The 16,893-nt window shown below is 43.8% G+C and overlaps 1 protein-coding gene and 1 pseudogene across 1 annotated transcript in view; one reads left to right on the plus strand and one right to left on the minus strand.

The window, feature by feature from the left end:
- The window catches only part of SLC35F4 (solute carrier family 35 member F4), a 263,339-nt gene that overhangs the window by 112,389 nt on the left and 134,057 nt on the right, over positions 1 to 16,893 (plus strand). The window lies entirely within an intron of this gene.
- The window catches only part of LOC138844575 (BAG family molecular chaperone regulator 1-like), a 47,676-nt pseudogene continuing 37,772 nt past the window's right edge, over positions 6,990 to 16,893 (minus strand).

Genomic DNA, 16,893 nt, shown 5'->3' on the forward strand with positions numbered 1-16,893 from the left:
TGTGGATAGCAAACTCTGAGAATGCCCAAGTCCCTGACATACAATGGCATAGTAGTTGTGTGTAACCTACACATATCCTCCCATATACTTTAAATAATCTGTCGATCACTCTTAACATCTGATACAATGTAAATATGGAAGCAGAGTTATACTATTGTTTATGGGATGGGGACAAGAGTAAAACCTGTGCATATTCAGTTCAGGTAATTTTTTCGTCTTTTCAATGCAGTGATGATTAAATTCATGGATGCAAAACCCACAAGAGAAAAAGGGCAGGCTGTAGAAATAAAAATTCATTTGGCAGCTTTTAAAATGCAGATTCCAAAGCCTGGCCCTCATATCTCTGACTTACCTGTTCTTGAATGAGGCCCTGGAATTTATAAACACCTGGCTCCCACCTCTGGGAGATTTTGATGCAGGAGACTCATGAATGATGCCTTTAAAAAAGCTGTGACTGTGTATGGATACTGAGGGATCCCAGCGTTTCCATGGACCCATGTGTATCTTGACTGTGTTGGTGAGTGTATGAACTTTTACATATGATAAGAGTGCACAGAACTACACACACACACACACACACACACGCATATACACACACACAATCTAGGCTGCTCATGTACCACAGAAGCAATCTGAACATTCTGTATTTGAGGTTTCAATCATTTATAGTCCTCATTTTTCTCACTTATTAGTAAAAAAACTCAGACAGCTTTTTGGCTTTTCTTTAATAAACCAACAAATTTGTCACCTGCTGGCTCGGTCAAGCCAGCTTCATTAGACTTCTACAATGTTTCTTGGTCAGGTAAAAATGAGTGCTTTCAATTTGCCATTTGCAGGCACTCCATCACTTTTAGTTAAGTGGATGGATTAAATGTGCTGCTTAAGTACACTGGGGAAAGCAAAAGCTCCGAAAAGTGGATCACTTTCTTTACTGAAATAGACTTTGACTCTCAAAGCGTATGCCATACACTCTTCCTCATCAATAATTTAAATCTTGGAATGTTTAGAGAGTTGGGGTGTCTACCTATGACAATTGTCATTTTCATGTGAATATTTAATGTTCAATGACCATGTATAATTATATGAAAGGTAGGGGTGGCTATTTAGTGACATCAAGGAATCACCAGAAATGCTTTTAGGTGGCTTAATCGTATCGTGGCGAGGTATGAGAATAGCATTTTCATCTTTTAAGGATGCAAGCTGAGATACTCAAGGGTGAAGTGATAGAATGACATAGGGTTTCCTTCAAAGTAACACAGGAGCAGGGGAGAAAGCAGGGGTATACATGGAGCAAGGTTGGCTGTGAGTTGCTAATTGGTGAAGCTGGGTAATGGGTCCATAGGAATTCATTATACCATTTTCTCTACTTTTGTTTTCTGTGTGAAGTGTTTCATATGAAAACGTTTTAAAAAGTAGTTAAAATTAAAAGTAGCCTTGATGATATGCCTGAGTCAAAGTTCAATCTTGTGCATATTGAAAATATGAGCTAAGTCAGTGGGAAACTCGCATTTTCATTCAAGTGCATCAAGCACTCATGAATGTGTCACTGAGGAAGAATGGACAGGCACTCGTTGGCAGGTGCCTGCTGGTGTGGGGGCCAACATTGCCCGGCACAGTAAGCATCAGCCCTCAGCTTAATGTCTTCAGTCTTCTTATTTGTATGCATCATAACAGCAGATAACCTGCTGTTTCAAGATAACCTGCAAAAGAGCAGGGCAAATATTTTAGAAGTCATTATCATGTACATATTTATTTCCTTTTTGCTTTCTTGTTTCCTGAGATCCTGGATATCCTAATAGAATGAATAATGTGCATTTTTAAAATTTCTGTTTGTTGGGAAGAGTGGACTATCTCCAAAGTTTCCATCCTTAGGATTTCTCCCAGGTTCCTCTCCTGGGCAGGACAGGAGATAGCAGTTAGGTGGCCTGGCTCCCCCAAGCCGAGTTGCCACAGAGTTTTGAGAAACAGACTCAAACCCAGACAGTGCCAATGTTATTCTCGACTGCATGCACCACTCACCCTTTTATCACAACCCTCATGTCTTTTAAAAACAGTTTTTCTCATCCTTGCAGTTCTGTATTATAAATGGTGCTTTCAGGATAACTATTCCTTGAGTCATTTTGAAGCTGCACAAAGCTTTGGAAGACAAAAGCAGCCAGTCAATCAACCACACACACACACACACATACACACACAACCAAACAAAGCGCTAGAATCACTAAGCCTTATCATTCTTCCAGCCAGCATTCCTTGAGGATTTCCTGTGGGTAAAGTTTAGACAACTTAAGAGTTTTAGCATATTTGCAGACAAAATATGCATGCACTGCAAAAACAGAAAAAGAACAAGTAAATAACTTACCCATTGTCCTGAAAAAAATGGCCCAAATTATGTCCGAGAATACTGGGAAAATGAAGTATATGATAGTGAGCATGGTGTTTGCTTTTTTGATCTTTTAAAAATAGATGTGACATTTTGTAAATTGTTCAAATAAACATGTCAGTCTCCCAGGAGCCAGGTAGCATTGTGCTGCATTTTAAATTAAAAATATTGACAGATACCATTTGCTAAGAATGTGCTCTGCTCAAGATGTCCATAAGGATTATTTTCTGTCTTGCACTGGACTTGTCAGGTGGGAATTCTCACTTCTGGTTTTCAGATGACAACACTAGTGAGGCTAAGGAATATGATCACTGTCATGGTCAAGTTTAAGGCAGGCCTAAACAAAGACACTGTACCATCTTCTAAGTCTCACTCTTCTAGCACCCTTGCTGGCCCCATCCTACAAAAAGTTGGAGTAGAGAGTTTAATCCAGCAAGGGAAGATCTGTGAATTCTGGATTTTTTGTTTACCAGTGTTTGATCCTACCCCTTCTTGTTGCTTGTGAAATGCACACATTTCCCATTTAGATTTAGGAACTGTGTAGTTAAGTAAAAGAAATTTCCCAACCAATGTTGTATTGTTCATTCATATCAGCCAAAGGAATTTTCCAGTGGTCAAGAGAAGGGTGTTGGAAAATTAACGAATGTTAACCCTTGATGTGTTGAGGGGAACCTTCTACTCCCTGGGTTTCTAAGAACAATGGAAGGGAGTATCTCAAATGTGGAATCTTCTGGTGGGCAGTGGTGGTGTCTCATGGAGATTTTACAACACTTAGAAGTCTTCAAGATTTCATTTAGCATATGGAGATATCGTGAGGACTCTGTCTCAACACCATCTGTTCCTTGGTTCTGTTCTTGGAAGTCAGAAGCCCTAACTCTGGGCAGGGTGTGTGAGCCATGAATGTTCCAGGGCCATCTTTAGATCAGACAAGTTACTATGTCACACATGTAAAGCCAGCCATCATCAGTGGACCGATGGCAGAAGAAACTGGGTGTGCTAGGTTGCAAAGATAGAGTGAGAGTCATTGGTGCCCTGGCTGGAGGAAAGCTGTCTGGACCACAGCCATGAGAGTTCTACTGAACCGCATTGTTGTCGGCAGCTTCTGTATATTTGAAAGTTCAAACATTTGTGAAGGCTGGCTCTGGGTGCTAATGAATTTGAAATGGTAAATCTAGTAGAATTATGGAGACTTCCAATGATCTGGAGACATAAACTAAAGTTAATGTGACTAAAAAGCAGGTTGATTAGATTTGCTGGTACTTTTTTTTCTCCTTCCTTAAACATTTCTGCATGTAACAATCTTACCCTGGGACATGTGCAGCTGTGGGGACACCTGCACAGGACATGGTAGGAACCAGCTAAGTAGGCAGAGCCAGATCAACCTGCTTAGAGCCAAGGCTGCGTTAGGGCTATAAAATTGTTACAGAGGCTGTTTTGCTTTCCATCTGGATTTGCAGGCCCTCGTACTATGTAGATGAATGTGAGGTCACACAAATAGGTGCTCAACAAACATTTTTCCAATCAATACATGGGTACAGGTGAAGTGGTGCCCAAATGGATCCTGATGATCCCCAGGGTAGGGTTGTACCAGCATTTCTGGAGTGGGAAATTAACTGCAGACACTGGACTTTCCTTTACAGACATAATTAGGACACTCTCGGGATTTTGTGTGTGTGTGTGAAAATTGGTTATATATTTCTTTTCCTTGTTCAAACTTCTAGCACATTTAAATATTTCTCCTAATGTAATTTCTTTTTCTTCAGCCACCCCCGATACTGGCTGAGCCTTCACTACTTATGAATGTTGTAATCTAATAAGCCTTATCTCTATTTACTTTGGAGCTGAAGTTCCAATTAGTTGCATTTGGGAAAGATTACTTCAGCCACTCTGCCCTGGGAGGCAGTGGGTGCCAAGCTTCTGCTCTTCTGTGGTTTTGTTCCAATTGTTCTGCTACATTCTGCTGGAGCTGTTAGCGTTTCATCACTCTTTGAGAAAGCCCAATGTAGCATGGCTTACAGTAATAAAATGTGCATTGTGATACCGAAGGGGAGTTTAGGGAGAGGATAATGTCAGATTCGGGGGTCTGGGCCAGTGTATTCTAAGAGGGAGGCTTTGTTAAGTGCCACTGTCTGCAGCTTAGGCGTTTACCTGTGACAGCCATCGGGGCCAGTGACCATTGCTGCAACTTCCTGTTAACTCCTTTGCAATGATCTGTTCACGGTGTGGACACCGTATCCTTTAAACGCCACATTCGCAGTCTGGAGTCCAGAGGTGATGGCAGAGCTTATATCCTTTCAAAGTAATAAGTAGGTGTCATCTGTTCACTCAAGAAAGGGAGGGAGAAAACGTTGGGCAGTCTGGGCAGGAGAGGAACAGGGGCTAGACTGGAGGAAAAGAAGTCTGCTGCTGTGCTACGTCATCTGGGTGTTTCTAATTACAAGCTGTGAGCAGTTAGGCACAATGACAACCAGGCAGTCGCTAGGAGCACATATTGCCTTGGGTACATTTTAAGGCTTATTTATATTTAAATGGAAGGCAGAGCAGCACACACATTCTCTCTCTCTTACACACACACACACACACACAGGCACACACACACACACACAGAGAGAGAGGGAGGGAGGGAGATTTTCCATCTATCCACAGTTCTCTCTCCAAATGCCTGCAACAGCCAGGACTGAATCAGGACAAAGCCATGAGCCAGGATCTCCATCTGGGTCTCCGACATGCGAGGCAGGGACCCCTGTACTGAGCCATCATCTTCTGCCTCCCGGGGTGTGCATTAGCAGGAAGCTGGATCAGAAGTGGGACATGAGCCCACAGGCACTCCAATATGGGATGCAGGCATCCCAAGTGGCAGCTTAATCCACTGCACATCAATACCTACTTCTGCTTTGGATGTTAAGAGGAATTATTTCCTTAGGAACATCTCATATGGGATCTCTCTCTCTCTATGTCTCCCTCAACATACATATGCGTGTACATGCATGTAAACAGAGTGTCATTCTCTGTTTCTATTTTTTGAGCTAAATGCGAAGCCAGCAAAAACACCCAGTAAGCATCTGACACCTTGAAAAATCATCCATAAAATCTTCTAAGAAGATATTAATCATTGATTTATAGGAAGAAATATGTACAGTGTTTCTCATTATCATTTAGTATGTTGACTAGGGAATTGAATTTCAGCTTCCAAATACTCTATAATAACTTGGTGATTTTTTTTCCAAATAAGATTTTTTGCAACTTAACAGTAAATTCCCATTTGCACTTCAACCTCTTATTTCTTTTTTTCAACCTCTTATTTAAAAAGTCCCATGATGGGGGCCAGTGCTGTGCCATAGCAGGTAAAGCTGCCACCTACAGTGCCAGCATCCCCTGTGAATGTCTGTTCTAGTCCCGGCTGCTCCTCTTTCGATCCAGCTCTCTGCTATGGCCTGGGAAAGCAGTGGAAGACAGCACAAGTCCCTGGGCCCCTCCCCCAACATGGGAGATCCAGAGGAAGCCCCTGGCTCCTGGCTTCCTATTGATGCAGTTCCAGCTGTTGCAGCCATCTGGGGAGTGAACCGGTGGATGGAAAAGCTCTCTCTTTCTCTCTGCCTCTGTTCTCTGTAACTCTATCTTTCAAATAAATAAATAAATCTTTTTTAAAAAGTCCCATGAATAAGCCACCATCACAATTTGGGGAAAAATGTTGGTAGTGCATAATTTTGTCTCACCAGAGACATCTAAGATGCCTTCTGCACATCCCGTGGGCAATTGCAATATCACCGCACAGAAGCAGACCGGGGCTCAGGCTCCTGCTCAGAAGCCACTCACGGCAGAAGCAGAGGCCAGATCTCCAGTCCTCTGAGTCCTCATCCAGGCACGACCCACGCACCTGTCGCCCTCCTGTTGCTTCTCGGCTTGTGCCTGGGTCTGCTGAACATAGAGGGGCTGCCCTGTTCTATGATGTCACGGGCTGCGCGTGGGTCGCCACCCTGCCCTCCCAGTTAAATTCTCTTCAGATAGACAGACCTTCAAGATTTTACTGCATGGATGCTCCCTGGAAGCAGTTGCTGGATTATCAGTCACAGATATTTTTTCCACATTGTTCTTCTCATCTAGGGGGAATATGTTACTGGGAGAGGAGGGGGAAGCACCTTTTTTATTCTCTCTCAAACTTCTAGGTGGGGATAAAAGGATTGTGAATGCAGTTAAAACAACAAGAGAGATTAGAATTCTAACAAAAGGCTTAGATTCTAATTCTTGGGAGACCACAGGCAGCTGCATTGTGCTGTGTTTGGGTTTCAGAAATGACAGCTCGGTTCTTAGAAGGGAAGACACTGAATCTAACGCCACCGTGTAGAAAATTCTGTGGTGAAATGTTTTCAAAGAAGCCAGGCACAGAAAGACAAGGGCTGTACTATCTCACTCACAGAGGGCACCTAACAAGATAGCCTCACAGATGTTGAGACTAGCAGGGTGGTCACTCGAGGTTGGGGAGAGTAGGGTGAGAGGAGAAGAGCTGAGTCACAGGTGCTGAGTTATGCTTGGATAGGAAAAACAAGCTCTGTGCCCTGTTCATGGTGGAATGCCTATAGATGATGACAAGATAATGTAAAAGACAGAATTTTTTTTTAATGGTTATAGATAATTTTTATTTTCTGTATTAGTGCCTGTACATGCATTTAACACTTTCATTTATCAACATATATTGCTTTCTTTATTATTATTTCTTTGAAAGGCAGAGTTACAGAGAGGCAGAGGCAGAGGCAAAGAAAGTCTTCCATCCACTGGTTCACTTCCCAAGCAGTCTCAGCGGCTAGAGCTGAGTCAATCCAAAGCCAGGAGCCAGGAGCCAGGAGCTTCTTCCGGGTCTCCCACATGGGTGCAGGGTCCCAAGGACTTGGGCCATCTTCCATTGCTTTCCCAAGCCATAGCAGAGAGCTGTTGGATTCCATTGAGTTCTTTATTCAACTCTTCTAGTTGGCTGGCTATCTTCTCCACAGACTTCTCCAAATCCTTCAACTTCTTTAGTTCTACCTCTTCCTCTGGACAGTTCTTTTCCCCAATTAACATGACCCGGCAACCATTTCCTTCAGAGATTTTCCCTTAAATATGAGTTTCTGGAAAGGCAGTGGAACCCCTATGGCCTCTTCAACAATCTGGACCAGGTCTTGGACAATTGGTTTGCTGCTGCCCTGCTGAGGGGTGACATGAAGGTCATGCTTATCATTGCTGTGGGTGACAGTCACGCTGAGCCCAGCTGCCGCCATTTCCTTGGTCTCGGTCACCTCCTCCGCCTGGATCACCTCGTCTGGGGTCACCTCCTCGGCCGGGGGCGCCTCCTCACTCCGGGCCGAGCAGGTACGGACCTTCTTCTTCACCCGTGGCCTGCGAGTGCCGGAGGCGGCGCCCCTGGGGGGTCGGTCATGCCCCCCCAGCTGCTCTCCGGAGGGATGGGCGCTGAGAAGCTGGCTGACCGCCCTCAGCCAGGGGCTCCAACTGGCGCGGCTCCCGGCCCAGCTGGCCCCGGTCGCCTCGCAATCTCTGCACGTTGCCGCGCTCCTCCAGGCCCGCCAGAACTTTGGTTGTTTCTGCCATAAAGAAATGATAAAGATTTTAGGAGGTAGATATGTTTAGATTGATTTGAGCATTACCCAATGTATGCATCAATCGGACCATCACCTGGTACCCCATAAACTTGCATGCTCTCTATATATCAGCTAAAAATAGTAATGATCAAAGATAACTGTACCATTTCCCCTTTTTAAAAAAAGCTTATTTATTTATTTAAAAGTCACCGTTACACAGAGAAAGAAGGAGAGGCAGAGAGAGAGAGAGAGAGACTTCCATCTACTGGTTCACTCCCCAAAGATCAACTCTGCTGACCCAAAGCCAGGAACCAGCAGCTTCTTCTGAGTCTCCCACGCAGATGCAGGGGCCCAAGAATGTGGGCCATCCTCTACTGCTTTCCCAGGCCATAGCAGAGGGCTGAATAGGAAGAGGAGCAGCCGGGATGCAAACTGGCACCCATAGGGGATGCCAGCACTGCAGGCAGCGCCTTAACCTGCTATGCCACACTGCCGGCCCCTGTTGCACCATTTCTCTTGCAAGCCTTTCTTGCAGAATAGATGTGACTTCTCTCATTGAAAACTCGAGTCTGCTTCCCCATCCCTCGAGTGTGGTTTGGTTTCTTGACTTGTTTGGACCAATAGAATACAACGACAGTGACATTATGCGTCTCCCCAAGCTAGACTAAGAGATCTTGCCCTTGCTGTTTCAGAACACCAGGGACACGGGCGCTACGATGAGACAGTCATGCAGGAAAGCCCCTCCCGCTTACTGGAGCTGTGTGGCTCAGCAGAGGAGAGCTGAGCTACCCCAGCCAACAGCTGGCATTGGCTGCTACACCTGAGGCCACCTCAGCCTTCTGGCCTGGGAGTCCTGCGACTGAAAGCAGGTGCACCATGACTCAGCTGAAACCAGCACAGCAACCCCTGGTCAACCTGCAGGATGGCGAAATATACTAAAGTGGTGCTTTTTGTAAGCCAACACGTCTGGGGCTGATATGTCATGCAGAACAGACTGACAGCAGCACCCTCAATAAATAACTCTACTAGTGAGGCTTTTGAAACAGAATCACCTTTCCTTTGATGGCTGATGAACATCTGTGGGAAGAGGGAATGCAGAATACCATATTCAGGAAGAAAAGACATCTGCAATGAAATTGCCAAAACCCTATGCATCATAGATGAGAAGAAAAAACGTGGGGAGAATCTCAAACGCCCCATTGAGTTGTATAAGTCAGTGAGATCAGTACTTGTTACCTGGCAGATATGACTAGGAAGGAGACTTTAAACATCATAGGCTCCGTATAGATGAATGATGATGCCTCATGTAGCTGTTAGGTAGTCCCCGCCTCCGGGGTGAGCACTGAGACTCAGAGAGAGCCAGCTGTTCCCGAGAGAGATGCTCTCCACAGGCACAAGGCTCCATGGGACTCTGCTTTACAGAGGTTTATAGGCAGTAAGTCCTGAAGTCCCTGATCCGGAGTACTGTGCCATTGCATCTAGTGAAAAAAGGGGTAATTAAGGATTTTATTGGGGGGCAGCATTGTGGCGCAGTAGGTTAATCCTCCACTGTGGCACTGGCATCCCATATGGGCACAGGGTCTAGTCCTGGCTGCTCCTCTTCTGATCCAGCTCTCTGCTATGGCTTGGGAAAGCAGTAGAAGATGGACCAGATGCTTGGGGCCCTGTACCCACGTGGGAGACCCAGAAGAAGCCCCTGGCTCCTGGCTTCGGTTGGCACAGCTCCGGCTGTTGTGGCCATTTGAACCAGAGAATGGAAGACCTCTTTCTCTGTCTCTCCCTCTCATTGTCTGTAACTCTCTCTCAAATAAATAAATAATCTTTTTTTAAAAAGATTTTTATCAGTCTTAACATTTTTTCCATTTCCTTTCCATGGGGTTCTCTTCCTTTCTCTCAAAACATTTTTCTTTTTTTTAAACTTTTATTTAATGAATATAAATTTCCAAAGTACATAATATTGATTACAATGGCTTCCCCCCATAACATCCCTCCAACCCGCAACCCTCCCCTTATCCACTCCCTCTCCCCTTCCATTCATATCAAGATTCATTTTCGATTCTCTTTATATACAGAAGATCAGTTTAGCATACATTAAGTAAAGATTTCAACAGTTTGCTCCCACACAGAAACATAAAGTGAAAAATACTGTTTGAGTACTAGTTATAGCATTAAATCTCAATGTACAGCACACTAAGGACAAAGATCCTACATGAGGAGTAAGTGCACAGTGACTCCTGTTGTTGACTTAACAAATTGACACTCTTGGTTATGGCATCAGTAATCACCCTAGGCTCTTGTCATGAGCTGCCAAGGCTATGGAAGCCCCCTGAGTTCACCGACTCTGATCATATTTAGACAAGGCCATGGTCAAAGTGGAGGTTCTCTCCTCCCTTCAGGGAAAGGTACCTCCTTCTTTGATGACCCGTTCTTTCCACTGGGATCTCACACGTGGAGATCTTTCATTTAGGTTTTTTTTTTTCCCCAGAGTGTCTTGGCTTTCCATGCCTGAAATACTCTCATGGGCTTTTCAGCCAGATCCACATGCCTTAAGGGCTGATTCTGAGGCCAGAGTGCTGTTTAGGACATCTGCCATTCTATGGGTCTGCTGTGTATCTCACTTCCCATGTTGGATAGTAAAAACATTTTTCTTTTCCTAAATGGGGTGTTTATTTTTCTAAGACTGTGACAAAAAGACAAAGAATTGAGTGCTTATTGCCACCCATATCTGGAGTGATTTGCTCTGTGTTGTCCTCACTTAATAGCTGGCATGAATGCCCTGTATTCTCCAGCTCCTTAACATGGGGCACATGTGGCTTGTTTAGGAAAAAATCTACCAATTTCATATTTAAGTAAATTCTAGCATAATGAGACAGTGTAAAAATTATACTTGTTTGTAACCTAATTTAGTCAAACACTTCTTTATCTTTCTTGTTTGCTTTTTCTGTCATGATATGCAGTTTATTTTGGGAGGGAAGGAAGATGAAAGCGTTGTCTAGCAAGTGTCTTCTTACATGTGCTAGACGTTTTATTCATGTTGTCTGTTGGATCCTAACAGCAACCCTGTAAGGAAGGAATGGAGGCTCAAAAGAGAGCCACAGCTAGCAAGTAGCAAAGCCAAGGACCAAACTCAGGCCTGTTTGTCTTCCAAACACACGTTTCACCACACCACGGAAAGTATTCGCTGAACTCCAGCCATGTCTCAGTCTTCCCAGGGAAGAGGAACCTGCTGATTCATAAAGCAGTTATCCTCAACTTCTAATGATTCTTATTGTTTCTAGGAGTTATCCTGGATGGGAATCTTGGGTAAAGAGGTTTTGAATAGAATATGGATGATTAGATAATTTCTAAGGTCCCTCCAACATAATTTTTGTTCTAAAAATAATATGTTCATATTTTTAAAACAGCAGGTGTGTTTAAAAATACAGGTGGTAGTCATGGGATACAGTAAAGCTAAACAGTTCTTTTGGAGCATAAAGCCCTCAACTATAATGTAAATTAAAAATATGCTATCTCCAAAACTAAAAAAGAAATAGGAGAAGGAAGGAAAGGCGGGAGGGAGAGAGGGATGAGTGGGAGGGAGGAATAGAATAGCATTATATTCTCAGCATTGTGTCTATGAACTGCACTGACTCTGTTCTCTGTGTATTAATATTACTGTAGCATGAAAAAACTGAGTGTCAGAAGAAAAAAAAAAAAGGTCAAGAGTCTTGACCTAAAGAGCTTGCTGTCCACATTGCTGTGTCATGCCTAGACTATTATGGCTGGTTAATGGACACTTGAAAGTTCAATATACTACCCTCCATTCTGTTGCATATGTTTGAAGTTTTTCCTAAGGAAAGTTTTCAAATGTTTAAAGTCAGTGTTTACATTATTATATGAGCATTTCTTCCTTAATATTACCCATCCATCAATGGAAAAAGTAGACTAATATTTTTCAACATGTGTCACTCTTGAAAATGTCTGTTTTTAAAGTGTTTGTCTGCATTTTGAAAGTAATCTTGTTTCCCTCACATTTTCATGCTGTCAAAAATGTGTCTTCTTGGATATACCTAAATTATTAGTTGACTGCATATTTCCTACTTAGCTTTGGATGCATAAAATGATTTTAGAAGACATGATCAGCTTTTGGTTTGGGTGTGTGTGTTTAAAAGAAAACCAACACTTCTTGTAGCAGAGATATGTCTTAAAAACCCATCATTGGCTGGTGCCATGGCTCACTAGGCTAATCCGCTGCCTGCGGCACCGGTACTCTGGGTTCTAGTCCTGGTTGGGGCACCGGTTCTCTACTGGTTGCCCCTCTTCCAGTCCAGCTCTCTGCTGTGGCTCGGGAAGGCAGTGGAGGATGGCCCAGGTGATTGGGCCCTGTACCTGTATGGGAGACCAGGAGGAAGCACCTGGCTCCTGGCTTTGGATTGGTGCAGTGCACCAGCCGTAGCGGCCATCTGGGGGGTGAACCAATGGAAGGAAGACCTTTCTCTCTGTCTCTCTCTGTCTCTCTCTCTCTCTCTCTCATGATCTAAATCTGCCTGTCCAAAAAAAAAAAAAATCTAATTTGTGTCTTGGCTTCTGAATATGAAACTTGCACTTTCAAAGTACATACTTTCCAAATCAGTAGGGTGGAGGGCCGGTGTTTCTAACATCGCCTACACATCCCTATATCAGCTGCACCGAGGCCCGCGCTAAGCAGTTGAAAAGCCACAGTAGCACAGCTCCTGGTGTTAGCAACTTCTGGTGATAAATTATCTGTGCTCTGAAATCTGGGGCTGGGTTTTCATATTTACGTATTTATACATGAACCCCTGTCCTTCCTGCCACCCTTGGCTGTGAAGCTCAGTGCATATCCTTTCCTTCAAAAATGTTAACACCTTTCGTATAAACACAACAGATGGTTTATGTTCCAAAGGCAATGTGGATTATGTAGTAAAATTTTTCATTTTCCATGCAGTCTTTGAAAATGATTTTTAAAGTGTTAGACATTCATGTTGGCTTCTCTCTGCTTAAATGAACAATTTGATATATGATATTCTGGATGACTCTTTTGGTGGATAGATTTTCTTTGCAACTTAGATAAAAGGATTATTACCTCAGTCTGAGTTTTGCTTTTCCCAACTATAAAGTCTTTCATGACTGGTCCTTCCTATTACTACAACTGAAACTCTTATAGCTCTGCTTATAATGTCATCTGCATGGGTACTACAATTGAAGGGCTCAACTTCCGGTTTCCAAAGAGTTGTTAGCTCAACATTCTGATTTATAAATCTTAGGATGAAGAATTGACACACAGAGTAATATAATTGAATATCTAGGCTGTCTTAATACCACTATGGGTTTTTAAAAAAATATTTTATTTATTTGAGAGGTAGAGTTACAGACAGAGAGAAGGACAGAAAGAGAGAAAGGTCTTTCATCCACAGGTTCACTCCCTCAACAGCCAGAGCTGAGCCAATCTGAAACCAGGGCCCAGGAGATTCTTCCCAGTCTCCCATGCAGGAGAAGGGGCCCAAGCACTTGGTCCATCCTCCACTGCTCTTCCAGGCCATAAACAAGGCATTGGATCAGAAGAGGAGCAGCTGGGTCAGGAACTGGCATCCATATGGGATGCCTGTGGCACAGGAGATTTAGCCTACTACACCACTATGCCGGCCCCAGCCACTGTGTTTTTTTATACTTTAAGTTGTAAGTCCAGTCTTTAAAAGTTTTAGTCACTGGAGGGGTGAAACCTGTAATTAGGGAATGGCACCACAAGGCGGTGATCATGCTTTGATCATGGGTATAGTAACTAAGTTATAAGGGCCAGTGCTGTGGCTCAGCAGGTTAATGCCCTGGCCTGAAGTGCTGGCATTCCATATGGGCGCCGGTTCTAGTCCCGGCTACTCTACTTCCGATCCAGCTCTCTGCTAGGGCCTGGGAAAGCAGTAGAAGATGGTCCAAGTCCTGGGGCCCTGCACCCACATGGGAGACCTGGAAGAAGCTCCTGGCTTCAGATCAGCTCAGCTCTGGCCATTGCAGCCAATTGAGGAGTGAACCAGCGGAGGGAAGACCTCTCTCTCTCTCTCTCTCTCTCTCTCTCTCTCTCTCTCTCTCTCTGCCTTTCCTCTCTGTGTAACTCTGCCTTTCAAATAAATAAATCTTTAAAAAAAAAGAACTAAGTTATAGAAATGATTTTTTGCCTGAGATAGATTTTTCATCCCTATTTTACACTTTTGTTCAATGTCTGTTATTCACAAAATTACAACTCAAAACAGGATAATACTGTGAAACCACTAGACACTGAACTTAAATACAGAGAAAACTTTAAAAATAATCTAGATATATGTAACACCTTTCACATAGAATTTACTGTTTTTCTTAAGTCTAACCCTAATCTTAACCAGATTGTAAGTGTTGTTTCTTTTCAACTCACCTTAAATTTTCTCTTGGAGTTAAAAGTTTATTTTTCTAAAAGTCTCTAGGAGAAATCATTTTAAGCCCAAGAGGGTGTTGGCATGACACTAACATTTCATCAGCTGTTTGTGCCCAAATATGTGCTTTGGTAGCAAGTGAGTGTGTTTAATTAAAGGACCCCCTTGACAGTGTGAATCCAGTTTCAAAATCAGTTAGAATATCACTGTTCCCTGGACTTCTGCTGCGTTCTTTTCCTTTAAGAAGTTTCAAGTTGTCAGGAATAGAAAAACAATTTTGACTCTAACTTAAAATAAATGAGTTCTATTGCAAGTATAGGCAAACCTCTGGACTGAAGGCAATGCTCAAAACACAGACTTAGGAGAGGCAGGTACAAAGTCTCAGAGGCAGGAACTGACCACCTGGAAGTCTCGCCTGGTTCTTCTGCTGGAACCAATAAGCACAACCACGTACCTGCCCCTGGCTGCTGTTGAGTGGGAGAAAAAAAAAAAACTCTGGCAAAAGACACCCGGATCTGAATTAGCTTCCGTAGTGGAAGGGCAGGTGTCTGAACTGATCCCCTGCCATATCTCTCTCAGCGGGAGAATGGTGATTTCACAAAAGCAATCAAAGTACTTTAGGGAACAATACTTAGTGATCAAAAAACGATAGGTGGTTATGATCACCATGCAGTGTTTAGTGGAACACCTTGCTCCATGTGAGCTCCAAATGGAAAGGCAAAACTGAGTACCCATTTGTTAATGAAACGCCTAGGGGAACAGAACTTTGCTGTAGTGGTTAAGATGCCAGTTGAGATGTCTGCGTTCCATATCACAGTGTCTGGATTTGAGTCTTGGTTCTGCTCCTGACTCAGTTTCCTGCTTATATGCACCCTGGAAGCAGCAGGTGACGACTCTGGTAGGTGGGTCCCTGTCACCCACATAGAAGACCAGGATTGAATCCTGACTCCTGGCTCCGGGCTTTGGCATGGCTCAGTGGCAGCTGCTGCAGTCATTTGGGATATAAATCAGTGGATGGGAGATGTCTCTCTCTGTCTTGGTCTTTCAAGTAAATAAATAAATATGACAGTCTAGGTAAAGTGGAGCACTAACCCCTCTGTTGGGTATTCTGGTTTCCAGGGTCTCACCTGGGTTCAGCTAAGAGTCCTTGAACGAACCCCAATACTTTGGTTGTCCTCCTTTCCTCCATAAAAGGAGGAGGTTGCACCAAATGATCCCTTTTATCTTGCCAAGGTCTCCCGTTTTGTGAATATAAAAGAAAAGATGTTCCCTTCCCAAGAGACGTTTCCCAGTATTACTTTATTACTTTATTTATTTTTTGACAGGCAGAGTGGACAGTGAGAGAGAGAGAGAGACAGAGAGAAAGGTCTTCCTTTGCCATTGGTTCACCCTCCAATGGCCGCTGCGGCCAGCGCACTGCGCTGATCCGATGGCAGGAGCCAGGTACTTCTCCTGGTCTCCCATGTGGGTGCAGGGCCCAAGCACTTGGGCCATCCTCCACTGCACTCCCTGGCCACAGCAGAGAGCTGGCCTGGAAGAGGGGCAACCGGGACAGAATCCGGCGCCCCAACTGGGACTAGAACCCGGTGTGCCGGCGCCACAAGGCAGAGGATTAGCCTAGTGAGCCGCGGCGCCGGCCTCCCAGTATTACTTTAACTTAAATATAATACTTTCCTTAGCGGCTCCTCTGTACCTGTCACCACTGCCCCTAACACAGCTGCATCCTGGAAATCCCTATGTCTCACCACACAGTATGCCCTTTGATCTGAAATTTAAAATCGTTTTAACAGGGGACTGGTATCTTTGCATCTGTTGACTAAACCCATGCTGCAGCTGCAGTGTTTCTTGGACAGACTTATGAGATAAATATAGGTACCTGTCACTGCGGAAGTGTGTGGATCTAAATAATGAAACAGGGAGAAATAGAATAACGCACAGCATATTGCTACCATTTTTCAGAGACGCTCCTAGCTCCGACAGTGATATTTTTATTAAGTTTAGGTTATTCACACAGAAGAGTTCCTCAAAAAATAGAAATTAAAAAAAATTACTCTTTTTATTTCTACCTGATTGGTGACCTCTCTTAACAGAATTTCCATTATCTTGATTGGCATTTAGACTGAGATTGACCCAGAGAAATATCATTGCGACAAAGGAGACAGCTAATCTGATGAGCCTTTGGAATCATAGGCCTAAACCTACAACCTCTCCCCTAATGGGAACTTTGCTGCCATTAGTGCACAGTGGTCTCACCATTCCTTTCTTCTGTGGACACCACAGACCCCTCCTGTAGCCTCACAAGCCCCTGTAGCTTGTGAGCGATTGCTTCTGATCATTTTTCTTCCTCACTCTTCAAAAGGTAATGTTTTTACACTGTGTCTCAGGCATACATCTCTGTCATCTTGAATCTCTTTACTCCTGTCTCTTCTCCTCCAACCAACACCCCTCTGCCTGTAACATGGGGACCTGATTCGTACTCTGACGTCCTCACTCCAACTCTTGCCATTTTGTCATTTATTAAGCATCTGTTGAGTGCCTG

Source organism: Oryctolagus cuniculus, chromosome 12 (genome assembly GCF_964237555.1).
Source record: "Oryctolagus cuniculus chromosome 12, mOryCun1.1, whole genome shotgun sequence".
Classification (NCBI taxonomy): domain Eukaryota; kingdom Metazoa; phylum Chordata; class Mammalia; order Lagomorpha; family Leporidae; genus Oryctolagus; species Oryctolagus cuniculus.